This window comes from Macaca thibetana, chromosome 5 (genome assembly GCF_024542745.1).
Source record: "Macaca thibetana thibetana isolate TM-01 chromosome 5, ASM2454274v1, whole genome shotgun sequence".
NCBI classification, from domain to species: Eukaryota; Metazoa; Chordata; class Mammalia; order Primates; family Cercopithecidae; genus Macaca; species Macaca thibetana.
The window spans coordinates 19,055,481-19,077,125 of NC_065582.1; positions in this window are offsets into that span (position 1 = coordinate 19,055,481).

A 21,645-nucleotide genomic window follows, 5' to 3' on the forward strand; every position below is an offset into this window, starting at 1 on the left:
AGACTCTGGCAATTCAAAAAGCCAGAATGTCCCCTTATATCCCAACAAACTTAGCAAGACTTCAGCAATGGTTCTTAACCATTCTGAAATGGCTGAAATGACAGATAGGGAATTCAGAATCTGGATAGCAAGGAAGCTCATCAAGATTTGGGAGAAAGTGGAAACCAAATCCTAGGAAGCCAGTTAATCCGGTAAAATGACTCAAGAGCTGAAAGACAAATGAGTAATTTTAAGAAAGGCCTAAACTGAATTTCTTGAGTTGAAAATTCAATACAAGAATTTCATAAAGCAAACAGAAGTATTAAGAGCAGAATGCATCAAGCCGAAGAAATAATTTCAGAGCTCAAAACTGGTTCTTCAAATTAACTCAGTCAAACAAAAATAATGAAAAAGAATTTTATAAAATGAACAAAACCTCCAAGAAACATGTCATTATTTAAAGAGACCAAATCTATGACTCATTTGGGTCCCTGAGAGAAAAGGAGAGAGAATAAGAAACTTGGAAAATACATCTGAGAACACAGTTCATGAAATTTTCCCTAATCTCACTAAAGAGGTAGACTTACAAATTCAAGAAATATAGAGAGCCCCGGATATATACTATAAAACGTGACCTTTCCCAAGACACATAGTCGTCAGATTGACCATGGTCAACACAAAAGAAAAAAAATTTAAGGTCAGCTAAAGACACAGGTCAGGTCACATACACAGGGACCTCCATCAGGCTGCCAATAGATTTCTCAGTAGAAACTTTTCAAGCTAGAAGTGATTGGGGCCTATTTTCAGTATGTTTAAAGAAAAGACATGCCAGCTAAGAATTTAATACCTCACCAAAGTCAGCTTCAAAAGTGAAGGGAAATAAAATCCTTATCAGACAAGCAAATGCTAACGGAATTCATTCCAACTAGACTACGCTTATGAGAGGTCCTTAAGGGAGTGCTAAGCTTGGAATCAAATGAATGACACTTGCTACCACAAATAGTCACTTAAGCACATATCCCACAAACACTATAAAGCAACTACACAATTAAGTCTGCATAACAACCATGTAACAGCATGATGACAGGATAAAAATATCACATATCAACACTAACCCTTAATGTAAATGAGCTAAACGCTCCATTTAAAACACATGGAATGGCAATCTGGATAAAAAGATGAGAAACGACAGTGCACTGTCTTTAAGAGACCCGTCTCACACATATTGACATCTGCAGGCTCAAAATAAAAAGTTGAATAAATATCTGCCCTGCAAACAGAAAATTTTTAAAAGCAAGAATTGCTATGTTTTATATTAGATAAAACAGACTTTAAACCTTTAACAATTAAAAAGGATAAAGAAGAACATTAATGATAAAGGGTATAATCCAGCAAGAACTAACTATCCTAAATGTCTGCACACCCAGCATTGGAGCACCTGGATTCATAAAACAAGTTCTTCTTGACCCACAAAAAGACTCAGACAACCATACAAAACTGGTGGGAAACTTCAAAAATACACTGATAGCATTAGACAGATCATTGTGGCAGAAAACTAACAAAGAAACTCTGGATTTAACTCAACAGTTGACCAATGGACATAACAGACATCTACAAAATATTTCACCCAATAACCATAGAATATACATTATTCTCAATCAAATATAGATCATAGTCCAAGAAAGACCACATGCTAGATCATAAACAAGTTTCAATAATTCAAAAAAATCAAAATAATACCAAACAGATGTTGGACCAAGGTGCAATAAAAATGGAAATCAGTATCAAGAAGATCTCTCAAAACTACACAGATATATAGAAATTAAACAACTTATCCTGAATAACTCTTGGATAAACTTTGAAATTAAGGCAGAAATCAAAAAATCTTTGAAATTAATAAAAATAGCGGCACAACTTATCAAAATATCTGGGATACAGCTAAAGCAGTGCTAAAAGGTAAGTTTGTAGTGATAAACACCTTCATCAAGAAATTAAATAGATCTCAAATTAACATTCTAACTTTTTTCTAGTTTCTATCCTAAAGAATAGATAGTTTCTATCCTAAAGAAACTAGAAAAAAACAACCTCAAAGCTAGCTGAAGAAAAGAAATAACTAAAATTAGAGAAGGGTTGAATGAAATTAAGATGCAAAAATTCATACAAAAGATCAATGAAACCAAGTGTTTGTTCTTCAAAAGAATAAATAAAATTGATAGACGCCCCCCCCACACACACACAGCTAAATTAACAAAGAAAAAAAAGACAAGACCCAAATAAACGCAATAGGAGATGACAAAGGTGGTATTACAACCGATCATATAGAAATACAAAAGAACTTCAGAGACTACTATGAACGACTCTATTCATACAAACTAGAAAGTCTAGAGAAATTCCTGGAAGCACACAATCTCCCAAGATTGAATCATGAAGAGAATGAAACCCAGAATAGAACAATATCAACTTCTAAAATTGAATCAGTAATAAAAAGCTTAACAACCACAAAAGCTCTGGACCAGATGGATTCACAGCTGAATTCTACCAGACATACAAATAATTGATGCCAATCCTACTGAAACTCTTCCAAAATATCAGGGAGAAGGGGGTCCTCCCTAAATCACTCTATGAGCCAGCATCAGCCTGTACCAAAATCTGGCAGAGGCACAATGAACAAAGAAAATTTCAGGCCAGTATCTTTGATAAACATATACACAATAGACACGAAAATCTTCAATAAAATATTAGCAAACCAAGTTCAGCAGCACATCAAAAAGTGAATTCACCACAATAAAGTAGGCTTTATTCCTGGTATGCAGGCCTATTTTATCACAGACAAATCAGTAAATTCGGAATATCACATAAACAGAATTACAAGTAAAAACCATATGACCATCTCAATAGACGCAGAAAAAGATTTCAATAAAATATAACATCCCTTCATGATAAATGCTCTCATCAGACTAGGCACTGAAGGAACACACCTCAAATAATAACAGCCATCGATGACAAACCCACAGCCAACATTGTACTGAATGGGCAAAAGCTCTAACCACTCCCTTTGAGAGCTGAAACAAGAAAAGCATGCCCACTCACACCACTACTATTAATAGTACTGGAATGCCTGATCAGAGCAATCAGGAAAGATAAATAAATAAATAAAAATCCAAATAGGGAAATAATAAATTAATCTCTCTTCATTGATTTGTTTCAGGACCTAGACAATCCTAAAGATCCTGCCAAAAGTCTTCTAGAACTAGAACTAATAACTAACTTTAGTAAAGCTTCCAAATACAAAATCAATGTACAAAACTCAGTAGCATTTATTCTCAACAACAATGTTCGGGATAGTGAAAAAATCCCACTCACAATAGCCACAAAGAAGATGAAATACCTAGGAATACAGCTAATCAAGGAGGTGAAAGATCTGTACAAGAAGAACTACAAAATACTGCTAAAAGAAATTAGAGACCACACAAATAAGTGGAAAAATATTTTATGCTCATGGAGTGGAAGAATCAATATTGTAAAATTGGTCATACTGCCTAGAGCAATCTGGACATTCAACACTATTCCTATCAATCTACCAATGTAATTTTTCACAGAATTAGGCAAAACTATTCTAAAAGTCAATTGAAATGAAAAAAATAGCCCAAATAGCCAAAGCAACCCTAAGCAAAATGATCAAAGCCAGAGGTATCATACTACCTGACTTAAAACTACACTATAAAGCTGCAGTAACACAAACAACATGATACTGGTACCAAAACAGAGACATGGATCAATGAAACAGATTAGAAAACTCAGAAATAAAGCCACACACCTACAACTATGATCTTTGTCAAGGCTGACCAAAACAAGCAATGGAAAAAGGACTACCTATTCAATAAATGATTCTGGGATAATAAGCTAGTCATATGCAGAAGACTGAAGCTCGACTCCATCTTTCACCATATACAAAAGCTAACTCAAAATGGATCCTATTTAAATGTAAGACTTCAACCGATAAAAATCCTAGAAGACAACCTAGGAAATACTCTTTTCAACACTGACTTTGGCAAAGAATTTCTGGCTATGTCCTCAAAAACAACACAGTGAAAACAAAATCAGACAAATGGGACCTAATTAAACAAAAGAGCTTCTACACAGCAAAAGCAACTATCAACAAAGTAAACAGACAACCTGCAGAATGGGAGAAAGTATTCACAAACTGTGCATCTGACAAAGGCCCAATATCCAGAATCTGTGGGGAACTTACATCAACAATAAAAAAATAAAAGAATAACTTCATTTTAAAAAATGGATAAAGAACATGAACAGACACACTCCAAAAGAAGACATACAAGCAGCCAACAAACATATACATAATGCTCAATATCACTGATCATTAGAGAAATGCAAATCCAAACTTCAGGAGGATACCGTCTTACACCAGTTAGAATGACTATTATTAAAAACTCAGAAAACAACAGATGCTGATGAGGCTGTGGAGGAAAGGAAATCTTTATTTTATGGGGATGTAAATTAGTTCAGCCACTGTGGAGTCTGGAGATTTTTCAAAGAACTTAACATAATGTTGCCATTTGACCCAGCAATCTCATTAGTGCATGCATACCCAAGGGAAAATAAATCATTCTACCAAAAAGACACATGCACTTATATGTTCATTGCTACACTATTCACAATAACAAAGACATGGAATCAACCCAAGTGCCCATCTATGGTAGACTGGGTAAAGAAAATGTAGCACAAATACACCATGGAATACTACACATCAATAAAAAGAATGAAATCATTTATTTTACAACAACATGGATGCAGTTGGTGGCCATAATTGGGCAAATTAACGCAGGAACAGAAACTCTAATACCACATGTTATCATTTATAAGTGGCAGCTAACATTGAGCCAATATGGGCATATACAGGTGAACAACAGATACTGTAGACTACTAGAAAAGGGAGAGAGTGACGTGGCCGCAGGTTGAAGAATTATCTATCAGGTATTATGCCCACTATCCAGGTAACAGGATCATACCCCAAACCTTAGCATTATACAATATTTCCATGTAAGAAACCTGCACATTTACCCCTTGTATTTAAAATAAAACTTAAAACTTAAAAAGTAGTTTTAAATTTTGATGACAAGTAAAAAGAATAGAAAACATAAAGAAAAAAATGGGCCGGGCGCAGTGGCTCAAGCCTGTAATCCCAGCACTTTAGGAGGCCAAGACGGGCGGATCGTGAGGTCAGGAGATCGAGACCATCCTGACTAACACGGTGAAACCCCGTCTCTACTAAAAATACAAAAAATTAGCCGGGCGCGGTGGCGGGCGCCTATAGTCCCAGCTACTCGGGAGGCTGAGGCAGGAGAATGGCGTGAACCCAGGGGGCGGAGCTTGCAGTGAGCTGAGATCCGGCCACTGCACTCCAGCCTGGGCGACAGAGCGAGACTCTGTCTCAAAAAAAAAAAAAAAAAAAGTGAATTTGTTAGCTATATTCCAAATTTAGTGTGTGCAATAGCAATCCACTTTGAAAAATTCATCATGGAAGGTGGTAATTTGTCACGTGCCTCCAGTGAGATAACTTGTGTTAATGAATATAAAGAAAAAAGGCTTGCCCTAAAGCATAGGCTTGTTCCGTGTGAAAGTGGCTATCCTTGAAACTGAAACAGATCCCTTAACATGTTGCCTCTCAAATGTGGCATGATGAAAGGGCTCACAACAGATTTTTTTCTCAGTTGAGTTTTATTGAACTGTCTTTAATCTTTTTACTATCTATTATATCCTTCACATACTTGCCAGGTTAAATTTTTTGAAGAGTAGACAAAATATTACTCCCCTGTTTCAAAGAAAAGAGTCTAGTTTCCTTAGAAAGGCATCCAGGCATCTCTCATTAATCCCAACCATACTAAAATTACTTTATAAGCAATATTTTAAAAGATAAATTAAAAATCTAGATATAATTGCAACATATATTGTAGAAAAGTGTACATGTTCTTAATATAAAAAATACAGAATAAAAATATAAAGACCAACAACATATAGAGAAAAATAGCAAGGCATAGGAACACAGTACTGAAAGAAAAAGAAACAAGATGGTGGGGGTGGAGCAAGATGGCCGAATAGGAGCAGCTCCAGTCTCCAACTCCCAGCGCGAGCGACCGACACAGAAGACCGGTGATTTCTGCATTTTCAACTGAGGTACTGGGTTCATCTCACTGGGGAGTGCCGGACGATCGGTGCTGGTCAGCTGCTGCAGCCCAACCAGCGAGAGCTGAAGCAGGGCGAGGCATTGCCTCACCTGGGAAGTGCGAGGGGGAAGGGAGTCCCTTTTCCTAGCCAGGGGAACTGAGACACACAACACCTGGAAAATCGGGTAACTTCCACCCCAATACTGCGCTTTAAGCAAACAGGCACACCAGGAGATCATATCCCACACCTGGCTGGGAGGGTCCCACACCCACGGAGCCTCCCTCATTGCTAGCACAGCAGTCTGTGATCTACCGGCAAGGCAGCAGCGAGGCTGGGGGAGGGGCACCCGCCATTGCTGAGGCTTAAGTAGGTAAACAAAGCTGCTGGGAAGCTCGAACTGGGTGGAGCTCACAGCAGCTCAAGGAAACCTGCCTGTCTCTGTAGACTCCACCTCTGGGGACAAGGCACAGTAAACTAAACAAACGCAGCAGACACTTCTGCAGACGCAAACGACTCTGTCTGACAGCTTTGAAGAGAGCAGTGGATCTCCCAACACGGAGGTTGAGATCTGAGAAGGGACAGACTCCCTGCTCAAGTGGGTCCCTAACCCCTGAGTAGCCTAACTGGGAGACATCCCCCACTAGGGGCAGTCTGACACCCCACACCTCACAGAGAGGAGTACACCCCTGAGAGGAAGCTTCCAAAGCAAGAATCAGACAGGTACACTCGCTGTTCAGAAATATTCTATCTTCTGCAGCCTCTGCTGCTGATACCCAGGCAAACAGGGTCTGGAGTGGACCTCAAGCAATCTCCAACAGACCTACAGCTGAGGGTCCTGACTGTTAGAAGGAAAACTATCAAACAGGAAGGACACCTACACCAAAACCCCATCAGTACATCACCATCATCAAAGACTAGAGGCAGATAAAACCACAAAGATGGGGAAAAAGCAGGGCAGAAAAGCTGGAAATTCAAAAAATAAGAGCGCATCTCCCCCGGCAAAGGAGCGCAGCTCATCGCCAGCAACAGATCAAAGCTGGACGGAGAATGACTTTGACGAGATGAGAGAAGAAGGCTTCTGTCCATCAAATTTCTCAGAGCTAAAGGAGGAATTATGTACCCAGTGCAAAGAAACTAAAAATCTTGAAAAAAAAGTGGAAGAATTGATGGCTAGAGTAATTAATGCAGAGAAGGTCCTAAACGAAATGAAAGAGATGAAAACCATGACACGAGAAATACGTGACAAATGCACAAGCTTCAGTAACCGACTCAATCAACTGGAAGAAAGAGTATCAGCGATTGAGGATCAAATGAATGAAATGAAGCGAGAAGAGAAACCAAAAGAAAAAAGAAGAAAAAGGAATGAACAAAGCCTGCAAGAAGTATGGGATTATGTAAAAAGACCAAATCTACGTCTGATTGGGGTGCCTGAAAGTGAGGGGGAAGATGGAACCAAGTTGGAAAACACTCTTCAGGATATCATCCAGGAGAACTTCCCCAACCTAGTAGGCCAGGCCAACATTCAAATCCAGGAAATACAGAGAATGCCACAAAGATACTCCTCGAGAAGAGCAACTCCAAGACACATAATTGCCAGATTCACCAAAGTTGAAATGAAGGAAAAAATCTTAAGGGCAGCCAGAGAGAAAGGTCGGGTTATGCACAAAGGAAAGCCCATCAGACTAACAGCAGATCTCTCAGCAGAAACTCTACAAGCCAGAAGAGAGTGGGGGCCAATATTCAACATTTTTAAAGAAAAGAATTTTAAACCCAGAATTTCATATCCAGCCAAACTAAGTTTCATAAGTGAAGGAGAAATAAAATCCTTTACAGATAAGCAAATGCTTAGAGATTTTGTCACCACTAGGCCTGCCTTACAAGAGACCCTGAAGGAAGCACTAAACATGGAAAGGAACAACCGGTACCAGCCATTGCAAAAACATGCCAAAATGTAAAGACCATCGAGGCTAGGAAGAAACTGCATCAACTAACGAGCAAAATAACCAGTTAATATCGTAATGGCAGGATCAAGTTCACACATAACAGTATTAACCTTAAATGTAAATGGACTAAATGCTCCAATTAAAAGACACAGACTGGCAAACTGGATAAAGAGTCAAGACCCATCAGTCTGCTGTATTCAGGAGACCCATCTCACACGCAGAGACATACATAGGCTCAAAATAAAGGGATGGAGGAAGATTTACCAAGCAAATGGAGAACAAAAAAAAGCAGGGGTTGCAATACTAGTCTCTGATAAAACAGACTTTAAACCATCAAAGATCAAAAGAGACAAAGAAGGCCATTACATAATGGTAAAGGGATCAATTCAACAGGAAGAGCTAACTCTCCTAAATATATATGCACCCAATACAGGAACACCCAGATTCATAAAGCAAGTCCTTAGAGACTTACAAAGAGACTTAGACTCCCATACAATAATAATGGGAGACTTCAACACTCCACTGTCAACATTAGACAGATCAACGAGACAGAAAGTTAACAAGGATATCCAGGAATTGAACTCATCTCTGCAGCAAGCAGACCTAATAGACATCTATAGAACTCTCCACCCCAAATCAACAGAATATACATTCTTCTCAGCACCACATCATACTTACTCCAAAATTGACCATGTAATTGGAAGTAAAGCACTCCTCAGCAAATGTACAAGGACAGAAATTATAACAAACTGTCTCTCAGACCACAGTGCAATCAAACTAGAACTCAGGACTAAGAAACTCAATCAAAACCGCTCAACTACATGGAAACTGAACAACCTGCTCCTGAATGACTACTGGGTACATAACGAAATGAAGGCAGAAATAAAGATGTTCTTTGAAACCAATGAGAAAAAAGATACAACATACCAGAATCTCTGGGACACATTTAAAGCAGTGTGTAGAGGGAAATTTATAGCACTAAATGCCCACAAGAGAAAGCAGGAAAGATCTAAAATTGACACTCTAACATCACAATTAAAAGAACTAGAGAAGCAAGAGCAAACACATTCGAAAGCTAGCAGAAGGCAAGAAATAACTAAGATCAGAGCAGAACTGAAGGAGATAGAGACACAAAAAACCCGCCAAAAAATCAATGAATCCAGGAGTTGGTTTTTTGAAAAGATCAACAAAATTGACAGACCACTAGCCAGACTAATAAAGAAGAAAAGAGAGAAGAATCAAATCGACACAATAAAAAATGATAAAGGGGATATCACCACCGACCCCACAGAAATACAAACTACCATCAGAGAATACTATAAACACCTCTACACAAATAAACTGGAAAATCTAGAAGAAATGGATAATTTCCTGGACACTTACACTCTTCCAAGACTAAACCAGGAAGAAGTTGAATCCCTGAATAGACCAATAGCAGGCTCTGAAATTGAGGCAACAATTAATAGCTTACCAACCAAAAAAAGTCCAGGACCAGATGGATTCACAGCTGAATTCTACCAGAGGTACAAGGAGGAGTTGGTACCATTCCTTCTGAAACTATTCCAATCAATAGAAAAAGAGGGAATCCTCCCTAACTCATTTTATGAGGCCAACATCATCTTGGTACCAAAGCCTGGCAGAGACACAACAAAAAAAGAGAATTTTAGACCAATATCCCTGATGAACATCGATGCAAAAATCCTCAATAAAATACTGGCAAACCGGATTCAGCAACACATCAAATAGCTTATCCACCATGATCAAGTGGGCTTCATCCCTGGGATGCAAGGCTGGTTCAACATTCGCAAATCAATAAACATAATCCAGCATATAAACAGAACCAAAGACAACAACCACATGATTATCTCAATTGATGCAGAAAAGGCTTTTGACAAAATTCAACAGCCCTTCATGCTAAAAACGCTCAATAAATTCGGTATTGATGGAACGTACCTCAAAATAATAAGAGCTATTTATGACAAACCCACAGCCAATATCATACTGAATGGGCAAAAACTGGAAAAATTCCCTTTGAAAACTGGCACAAGACAGGGATGCCCTCTCTCACCACTCCTATTCAACATAGTGTTGGAAGTTCTGGCTAGGGCAATCAGGCAAGAGAAAGAAATCAAGGGTATTCAGTTAGGAAAAGAAGAAGTCAAATTGTCCCTGTTTGCAGATGACATGATTGTATATTTAGAAAACCCCATTGTCTCAGCCCAAAATCTCCTTAAGCTGATAAGCAACTTCAGCAAAGTCTCAGGATACAAAATTAATGTGCAAAAATCACAAGCATTCTTATACACCAGTAACAGACAAACAGAGAGCCAAATCAGGAATGAACTTCCATTCACAATTGCTTCAAAGAGAATCAAATACCTAGGAATCCAACTTACAAAGGATGTAAAGGACCTCTTCAAGGAGAACTACAAACCACTGCTCAGTGAAATAAAAGAGGACACAAACAAATGGAAGAACATACCATGCTCATGGATAGGAAGAATCAATATCGTGAAAATGGCCATACTGCCCAAGGTAATTTATAGATTCAATGCCATCCCCATCAAGCTACCAATGAATTTCTTCACAGAATTGGAAAAAACTGCTTTAAAGTTCATATGGAACCAAAAAAGAGCCCGCATCTCCAAGACAATCCTAAGTCAAAAGAACAAAGCTGGAGGCATCATGCTACCTGACTTCAAACTATACTACAAGGCTACAGTAACCAAAACAGCATGGTACTGGTACCAAAACAGAGATATAGACCAATGGAACAGAACAGAGTCCTCAGAAATAATGGCACACATCTACAGCCATTTGATCTTTGACAAACCTGAGAGAAACAAGAAATGGGGAAAGGATTCCCTATTTAATAAATGGTGCTGGGAAAATTGGCTAGCCATAAGTAGAAAGCTCAAACTGGATCCTTTCCTTACTCCTTATACGAAAATTAATTCAAGATGGATTAGAGACTTAAATGTTAGACCTAATACCATAAAAATCCTAGAGGAAAACCTAGGTAGTACCATTCAGGACATAGGCATGGGCAAAGACTTCATGTCTAAAACACCAAAAGCAACGGCAGCAAAAGCCAAAATTGACAAATGGGATCTCATTAAACTAAAGAGCTTCTGCACAGCAAAAGAAACTACCATCAGAGTGAACAGGCAACCTACAGAATGGGAGAAAATTTTTGCAATCTACTCATCTGACAAAGGGCTAATATCCAGAACCTACAAAGAACTCAAACAAATTTACAAGAAAAAAACAAACAACCCCATCAAAAAGTGGGCAAAGGATATGAACAGACATTTCTCAAAAGAAGACATTCATACAGCAAACAGACACATGAAAAAATGCTCATCATCACTGGCCATCAGAGAAATGCAAATCAAAACCACAATGAGATACCATCTCACACCAGTTAGAATGGCCATCATTAAAAAGTCAGGAAACAACAGGTGCTGGAGAGGATGTGGAGAAATAGGAACACTTTTACACTGTTGGTGGGATTGTAAACTAGTTCAACCATTATGGAAAACAGTATGGCGATTCCTCAAGGATCTAGAACTAGATGTACCATATGACCCAGCCATCCCATTACTGGGTATATACCCAAAGGATTATAAATTATGCTGCTATAAAGACACATGCACACGTATGTTTATTGCAGCACTATTCACAATAGCAAAGACTTGGAATCAACCCAAATGTCCATCAGTGACAGATTGGATTAAGAAAATGTGGCACATATACACCATGGAATACTATGCAGCCATAAAAAAAGGATGAGTTTGAGTCCTTTGTAGGGACTTGGATGCAGCTGGAATCCATCATTCTTAGCAAACTATCACAAGAACAGAAAACCAAACACCGCATGTTCTCACTCATAGGTGGGAACTGAACAATGAGATCACTCGGACTCAGGAAGGGGAACATCACACACCGGGGGCCTATCATGGGGAGGGGGGAGGGGGGAGGGATTGCATTGGGAGTTATACCTGATGTAAATGACGAGTTGATGGGTGCAGCACAGCAACATGGCACAAGTATACATATGTAACAAACCTGCACGTTATGCACATGTACCCTACAACTTAAAGTATAATAATAATAAATAAATTAAAAAAAAATAAATAACAAATTAAAATGCTCCTTCCTTTTGGCTTATCTCATTTCCATTCTGTTGACATTTATTTTGTTATATTTGATTTATGGTCTTTTGCATGTATGGGAAATAAATGATATAGGTCATGGGTACCCATAATTTGAAAAAACGTATATTCAATCTTTTATAGTTTCAATTTTTTCTGTATACTATTTATTTGCAATTGTTAGATATGATTAAATGAGGGAATGTGGTTTCATACTCATCAAAATAATGCATTGATCAAAGTAAATTGAGAAACAATATAAAGCTACAGATGATGGCATCAAATGGATTTTAATGAAAGTAGCTCTTCCTCTAATATCATGGAATTCTGTTTCTCTTTTACTTTGTCCATCTTTATTATAAGGTGTAAATTTACAGGTCTTAAATTTCATATCCCTTCTTTACATGTCATATATTTTCAATTTGTTCTTCGACTACAGTCTGAATACATTCTGCCTATTTTTAGGTTTTACTCTACTATTACATTTAACTTATTAAGACCTATGTAATGTTTAAACTTATTTTCATAGAAAGCAAACATAGGCTTTTTTACTGAGGCATTTGAAATTTTAAGAAAGTCTTTGGTAAGAAGCAAGTACTTTAGAGCAAAGGACCGCTGACCCCTGCAGTCCTTACTATGCATTTTTCTTAACGTCAGGAAAATCTGGAATTTTGGTTTTCCCTTCTTGAAGTAAAACTCATTTAAAGGAAAAACCTTTTACAGGGCTCAGTGTTGTGCAAACTTTCAACATATTTTTTTTTTTTTACCAACTCACACAAAAATAAAAAGAAAAAAATCAAACTTTTATTAATCCAGGAAATATAATTCAAACACATTAAACTTTCTTGTACCTCCCAAAAATGAATAAAGCAAGTACTTTTGAAAACCATCTTGGCTGAAGCGCTGGCAAGAGCAGGTAAGACGAAGCAAACAGAAAGTCCTTTCCACCCTAATATTTATACATAAGAACTGCATCTTTGCTGGGCAAGATACAATGTAATATATAAAGTGTATGCTGCATTTTCTTGTTATAGAAATTTGTATAGTGAGGGTAAGTTTATGAAATAGGTTCTATAGGCCAGTAAATGACCACTAAAAGGTGAGCTCAGGATATGAGGAGATGCATAAACTCTATCATGCCATTAGGCTTCAATTTAGCATACCAAAAAGCAATACTTTATAGGACAGTGATATCTATTCTTAGTAACAATAATGAGGGGATATTTATGATTATAAAAACTCGGTGAATTAGAGAAAACGTTTTCCATTTTCTCCCATTCAATAAGATACTAGTTGTGGGTTTACATACCTGGTTTTTATTACATGGAGATACATTTCTTATATACTCAGGTTTTATATTAGGTATGTTTCTTCTATACTTTGTGTTTTGAGAGTTTTTGTCATAAAAGAATATCAAATTTTTGCAAATTTTTTTAGCATCTGCTAAAATGATCATGGGTTTTGTCTTTCATTCTGTTAATATGATATATCAATATTAATTAAAAATTAGAAATTAAAAACTAGCAAATTAATAATCAGTTTATTAAGAAGATTACTATATGAGAATCATAACAAATTCCCATTACACAATTTCTATATTACACAACACAGAAGAAAATATTCTGGTAATTAAATTTTCTGCACTAATTATTTTCTCATTCAGAATCTATAAACAAGTAGAGGTATAATTTTTAAAATGAAAATAGGATCTTGCATATTTATCTTGAGGTAATTTAAATATTTTCTAAATTTGTTTTTGTATTAGTCTAGTCTCACGCTGCTAATAAAGAAATACCCAAGACTGGGTAATTTATAAATAGAAAGTTTAATGGACTGACAGTTCCACATGCCTGTGGAGACCTCACAATCATGGTGGTAGGTGTAGGAGGAGCAAAGTCATGTCTTACACGGTGGCAAGCAAGAGAACATGAGCACAAACCATCTAATCTCTTGAGACTTATTCACTGCCATGAGAACAGTATGGGAAAAACCTGCCCTCATGATTCAATTGCCTCCTACCAGATACCTCCCATAACACATGAGGATTATGGGAACTACAATTCAAGATGAGATTTGAGTGGGGATGCAGCCAAATCATATCACTTTGTCTGCCAGAATTCAATATTTTCAGAGTCAGTACCAAAATTTTCTTAGTTGAAACTGTTGTTATTTTAACTTTTCACATGTCATACATTTCTAATATTTGGGAATTTTTTGAATTGTGAAACATTGGTCTTCAGCTCTTTTGAGTATAGGAAATCTTTTAAAACATTGCAAATCAACTTAAAAGGAATTAATTATGCATTCAATATTTGTTGATTGAAGAAAATACATATTTTAAAAATTCTACAGTGACTTCAGTATGTCTTTTAAATCCCTCTTCCTTTTATATAGCCAATATATCTGAAAACTAAAATTCTCTATATATAGAGAACTGAATGTGAGTGCATTCAAGGGCCACTTCTAGTTACTTTGCAACTTTTCAGGGATTCATGGCCTGGGTATGGTAACAAATGTGCTAAAATGAGTCTTATAAAACATAACTATAGAGATGGTGGGAGAATGTGTAAATATAACAGATTTAAAATATATATAGACACATTATATTTTATCAACAGCAAATATTCTAATTTAATTTTATGTATACTCCAAAGCTGTGATACAAAATGAAAAATGAATTTACTTAGTTTTTGTTGTTGATTTATGAGTGCTATTTATATTATAGGTCTTGTGATTTATAAAAGTCTAATTAACTTATAAATGATATATGAATCATCCTCTTCTTTGTTTACTTCTGTTTAATTTTTTGAGTGCCAAATTATTCTGTAGCATGTAGGGATTCTTCAGATAGTTATGGAATGTTTGGGCTGAAATAACACTTTTAAAATAAAAAATCTGGAGACAAATTTTAAATATAAATTTTTATTAAAATTCAGTAAAACTGAAAACAGTCATCAGTTCCACATTCTGCTTGTTTAAAAAGTATCAATATATTCTACATGTGTAACATAAACCTTTATATTAAGAATTTTACTAATTTGTACTTTTGAGGTCTGAATTAAATATCAAGATACAGTTTTTATATTATTATCTATACTTTAAGTAAAACTGTTAAATGTCTTGCATTTTTTCTCTAACATGTACATTAATATATGATTTTAAATGTTTACTTATGGACTTAATATTAAAATAATCTTGAAAGAGTCACTGATTTGAAAAGCATCTATGAATTTATTCTCGTTTTGTTACTGTTGTCATTATCACATAATCTCAATTACTTTTATTAGAGTTCTTCCCTGGAATCCAACAAGACTATTTTGAAGCTTCCTAGTCAAGTCAATTGGTCCCACTTTATCAGGCCTTTTGTGTGTGACAATGCCAGGTTCCATACTACTTAAATAATAAAATTGCAAATAGGCCAGGAACAGTGGCTCATACCTATAACATAGGCACATTGAGAGGCCAAGGTGGGAGGATCACTTGAGTTCAGGAATTCTCAAGACCAACCTGGGCAACATAGTGAGAATTAATCTCTACTAAATATCCAAACAGTTAGCCAGGTATGGTGACACATGCCTGTACTTTCAGCTACTCAAGAGGCTGAAGCAGGAGGATCGCCTGAGCCTAGGATGTAGGTGCTGCAGTGAGCTAAGATTGTGCCACCACACTCCAGTCTGGGCCACAGAGTGAAAGCCCATCTCAAAAGCAAATTTTCTAATTTAACTCTATGTGTACTCCAAAGCTGTGATGCAAAATGAAAAAAAAAAAAAGAAAATATTCACAAAATTGTAGATTCTTTTTTAAATTTTATTGCAAGTTTACAAATTAGACTTACATATACTTATGGGATACAAAGTGATGTTATAAACACAATGTGGAATAATTAAATCAGGTGAATTAATGTATCCATCACCTCAAATACTTATCTCTTTTGTGTTGAGAATATTTAAAATGTGCTCTTAGAAATTTTTAAATGTATAATACGCAATTATTAACTATTTTCACTATACCATGCAATAGATATTTTAAAAAATATTTATTCCTCTGTATGCTTTGACTAACATCTCCCTATAGTCCCCATTACCTAGCCCCTGGTAACCACCATTACATTCTCTGTTTCTATGAGTTTGATTGCTTTAGTTTTCACTTATAAGTGAGATTGTGTGGCATTTGTCTTTCTATGCCTGGCGTAATTCACTTACTCTTACTGTAATGTCCTCCATGTTTATCCATGTTATTGGATGACAGAATATTCTTTATTAGGGCTGAATAGTATTCTTGGTTTTCTTGTGTGTGTGTGTGTGTGTGTGTGTGTGTGTGTGTGTGTGTATACACATATATATGCCACAAATTGTTTATCCATTTATCATTTAATAAACACTTTTTGATTGGTTTTATAACTTACTTTAAATAATGCTGAAATGAGCATGAAGTATAGACATCTCTTCATCAGGATTTCAAATATTTTGAATAAATACCCAAAAGTGGAACTGTTGGATCATATGGTAATTGTATTTTCAGTTTTTGAGGAGGCTTCATACAGCGTCGCATAATCATTGTGCTAATTTGTATTGTTACCAAGAGTGTGTAAGAGTCATTTCTCCACATAATCACTAACATTTTTCTGTCTCCACTTTTACTCTTCCTCCAACATTTCCTGTATTTGATGTCAAAATTTACAGTATTTTGAAATATATATCCCTTGACAACTTATTTTAGCTACAATGGATGTTAATAGATTTGAATTTTAACCCTCATACTAGAAATAACATTGCTTTACAAACCACCATTACAGTCATAATATTCTGAAGAACTCTTATTATTTATACCATTGAGTGTTGTACTTTCAAATGTTTTACACTATTAATTAGTGGTCTTTTTTTTTTTTTTTTTTTCCCAGCTTAAAGAGCTCCCTTTAGCAATTCCTATAAGCAGGATTAGTGATAATGAACTCCCTTAGTTTTTATTTGTCTGGAAAAGTGTTTATTTCTCCTTTACTTCCAAAAGACAGCTTTGATGGTAATCCTTGGTTGGCAGTTTTGGTTTTACCTTCACCACTTGGAATACAGTGTCTCATGCTCTCCTGGCCTGCAGGGTTTCTGCTAGGAAATCTACTGGTAGTTGCGCTGAGACTCCTTTGTATGCAATGCTTTTCTAATCTTTTGCAGTTATCATAATTTTTTCTTCATCTTTGAATTTATATAGTTTAATTATTATGAATTATTATGAACTCCTCATTGGGTTGAGTTGATTGGACAGCCTTGCTTTTTCTGTACCTGGATGTTGGCACATTTCTCTAGATTGAGAATTTTTGTCATTATTTATTTAAATATGCTTTCTTTTTTTGTTTGTTTTGTTTTGTTTTTTATTTTTTTATTTTTTTCATTTTTTTTTAATTATTATTATACTTTAAGTTCTAGGGTACATGTGCATAACGTGCAGGTTTGTTACATATGTATACTCGTGCCATGCTGCTGTGCTGCACCCACCAACTCGTCAGCACCCATCAACTCGTCATTTACATCAGGTATAACTCCCATTGCAATCCCTCCCCCCTCCCCCCTCCCCATGATAGGCCCCGGTGTGTGATGTTCCCCTTCCCGAGTTTCATTTCCCCTTCTTGAACTTTTATTATGAATATGTTACGTCTCCTGATGGTGTCCTGCTACTCTCATAGGCTTTCTTTATTCTATTTTACTCCTTTGTCTCTTTGCTCCTCTGACTGGATAATCTCAAACATACTGTCTTCAAGCTCGCTGATTTTTTCTTGTGCTGATCAAGTCTGCTACTGAAGCTTTCTACTAAATTTTTCAGTTCCATCACTACATACTTCATGTTTAAAATTTCTATTTTTTATTGTTTCTTATTTCATTGTCAAACATATTATTTAGTTCATGTATTTTTAAGATTTATTTAGTTTTTATTTGTGTATATTCTTGTAGTTCACTGAGCTTCTCTTTTAATTTTAAGTTTAGGGATACATGTGTAGTTTTGTTAGTTACATAGGTAAACTTGTGTCACAGGGGTTTGTTTATTTCATCACCCAGGGTTAAACCTAGTATGAATTAGTTATTTTTCCTGATCCTCTCCCTCTTCCCACCCTCTACCCTCCAGTGGGCCTCAGTGTTTGTAGTTCCCCTCTTTGTGTCTATGTGTTCTCATAATTTAGCTCCTATTTATAAGTGAGAACATGTGATATTTGGTTTTCTCTTCATGTGTTAGTTTGCTAATAATAATGACCTCTAGTTCCATCCATGCTCAGGCAAAGGACATAACCTCATTATTTTTTTATGGCTGAATAATATTCCATGGTATATATGTACCACATTTTCTTTATCCAGTCTACCATTGATGGGCATTTAGGTTTATTCAATGTCTTTGCTATTGTGAATAGTCTGAACACTTAGCTTCTTAAAGAGAATTTTTCTCAATTTTTGATCAGTTATTTTATAGCTCTCCATTTCTTGAAGGTCTATTATTGGAGATGTATTAGTTTCTTTTAGAGGTGTTATGACTTCCTGATTCTTTGTAATCCTTATGTTCTTGCACTGTTGTCTGTACATTAAAACAGATAGCATCTTTAAAAGCAATCATGCTCTCAATAGTTAACATCTGAAGAATGGGTCTGAATCTATGATCTTTCTACTTTTATAATCCAAGTCATAGCTTCTTCACCTACACCTTTAATCAACTCCAGACGTTTTCTTAGACACTGCTTCAAGGTTTATTTTACTAACTTGGAACTTTAATACATACCATTTACACATGTAAACTGAGGGGAAAGCTAGATAAAATATGTTAGTGAGGTGAATTCATGAATGTATTTTACTCAATAGATGTGCTGCTGTTAAATTATTTTGACAACTCTGCTCATTATATACTTTTATATTTTTATTTCTACCAGTATTTTATAAGGGTGCTATAGTAAAAGGCACCTAAAATAAACACTATTTTGAGTGACAACATTGAGAAGCAATTAAAAGAATTCATTAGAAAAAGATAAGTCTCTAGTTTATAGGCTGATTACATAAATATTTTAAATGCATTGATTTATTTAATACTATTTCACTATATTCATATTGTTAATTGCATCTTTACACCAATTTGTGTCTGATAATTTGCCTGAATATTTTTTTAATTGTGTTGCAGCAGATATTTCATTAAAACAGAATAAGGATGTTAATATCAACTTTTTAACAAACAACAATTTGATTCAAAAAAGTAGAAAGAGTGTCAACCTATCACATCTCACAAAATTAAGAAAACTGAGCTGTTTACATCAAGCTTGTCCAATCTGCAACCCACATGCTACCTGTGGCCCAGGATGGCTTTGACTGCAGTCGAACACAAATTCACACACTTTTTAAAAACGATAAGCAATTTTTAAATAATTTTTAGCTCATCAGCTATCATTAGTGTTAGTATATTTTATGCATGGCCCAAGACAATTTTTCTTCTTCCAATGTGGCCCAGGGAAACCAAAAGATTGGACACCCCTGGTTTGCATAGCCTGGGTATAGATTTTCAACATTAGCATAGGAAACATGGCTTCAATTGGTACATGTAGGCTAACTAAGTTGGACATTCAGCACATTAAATCTATTAACCCTTCTTAGAGCAAAACACTTTAAATAAATACTACAGTTATAATCTATTAAATATCCACAAAATTATGTTTTCACAGGAAAAACAAAGGAAGTTTCTTCAACTGTTAAACAATAAAATTGAAATAGAGATACTGAATAGATGTGAAAATTGATTAAATGATCTGTAATGAAAAATTCTCTCAATGAGGCATGGTGCTCCTTTACTTATTATCATTCCATTTTAGTCTAATACTTGCATGATTTTATAAACAAAATTATTGTTGATTCAAAGAAACATCAAAATACATTACTGTCAAAATTGGAAGCTAGCAAATATTCTTTCATTAATGAGACCAATGTGTTTTAATGGTGAAATATTAATTCACCCTCCCATAATTGCCTTTAATTTTACCAAGATAGTTTAACAAATACTTTCTTCCATAAAATAGATTACAGAAATTAACAGTTATTTTCCCTATATAGTATATAAACAAATGGAAACAATACTCTTTTTTTGCTTAATTCACATAGATAAGTAAAAATAGACATTTGCCAAATTTTCACTTTCATTTCAATATTAAACATAATTTGAATATCTCTCTGAATAGCTTGTTTCCTTAGAGATCATGAGAATAGACTATATGGTTAACATGTGGATTTAATTACTTTCAAGTCTCTTATGTTTTAAAAAGATTTATATACACTGACATTTTTGTCGTTCTTTTACTTTTAAAAACTTTAATATATTCTGGAATAAAAAATGATATTTGAAGAATTTAAGAATCTCAATATTTTCTCAGGAATTTGAATTGTAAGTATCAGAGCAAACTAATCCAGTAAAAAGTGCTTTTCAATGAGTCATTGTTCAATCCATAGCTAAAATTGTTACTTGGACTTCACTCAATATTAATAATGAGATAATTAGTTATTTTATTATTTATAATTATTTTACCTTCCTGAAGAACTTCAGAGCATTTCATTAAAGTAATATAGAGATGTTCTTATATTTTATAATAGCAGGAAAGAACACAGAAGGTAACAAAGCTCTCATGAAGGTCAGATATCTGTCCCATCTTTCGTAAATCCCTCTACTTAATTCATTCATATCTGAAATCCCTTATGTTATTCTAATTTTTCTTTTGACTATAGGATTAACCATCCTCTTGTATACTGTGTAATATACTTAATTATTGTATTTATTGTTTATTGACTGCTTCTCTCTCTATGATGTCAGCTTCTTAAGGAAAGGAACTTTTCTTAACTTGTTCAATTGTTGTGAAAATATTTGAGATCTGTTCTTCAGAACACCATGCACTAGTTATGAATCCCAGGGAAGGATTCCATACACTTCTAGCCATTGCATGTTGGTATCCACCAAGAGAAACAGCACAGTCAAGCCCTGGATGGAGCAACACTTTATTTACATACAGAAGTTACAGAGCAAGATGAATGTCAACTGGGTGCAGTTTCCCCATGGCCAGGAGGGCTCATCCTTGCAGCAGATGCAAGCCAAATGGCCACCCATGCCCCTTTTCTATCACAGATTGATCCTGTGCCCTTCCAGAGGAGGACAAAAGGAGTAATGGGGTTGGCCAGGTGCCATGTTATGCACATGCTTATGTAGAACAAAGGAGAATTTGTTGAGCTTGCAATAGGCAAAGATAATCCCTCATAAGGTGATAAACCCAGTACAGGTCTTACGGGCTCCTTATCTCTTGGTAAGAAAGTGTTCTAGGCTCAAGATCCATTCCTATGCACCCAAATGGGGGGCAGAGACTGCACACACAGACCGTCTTT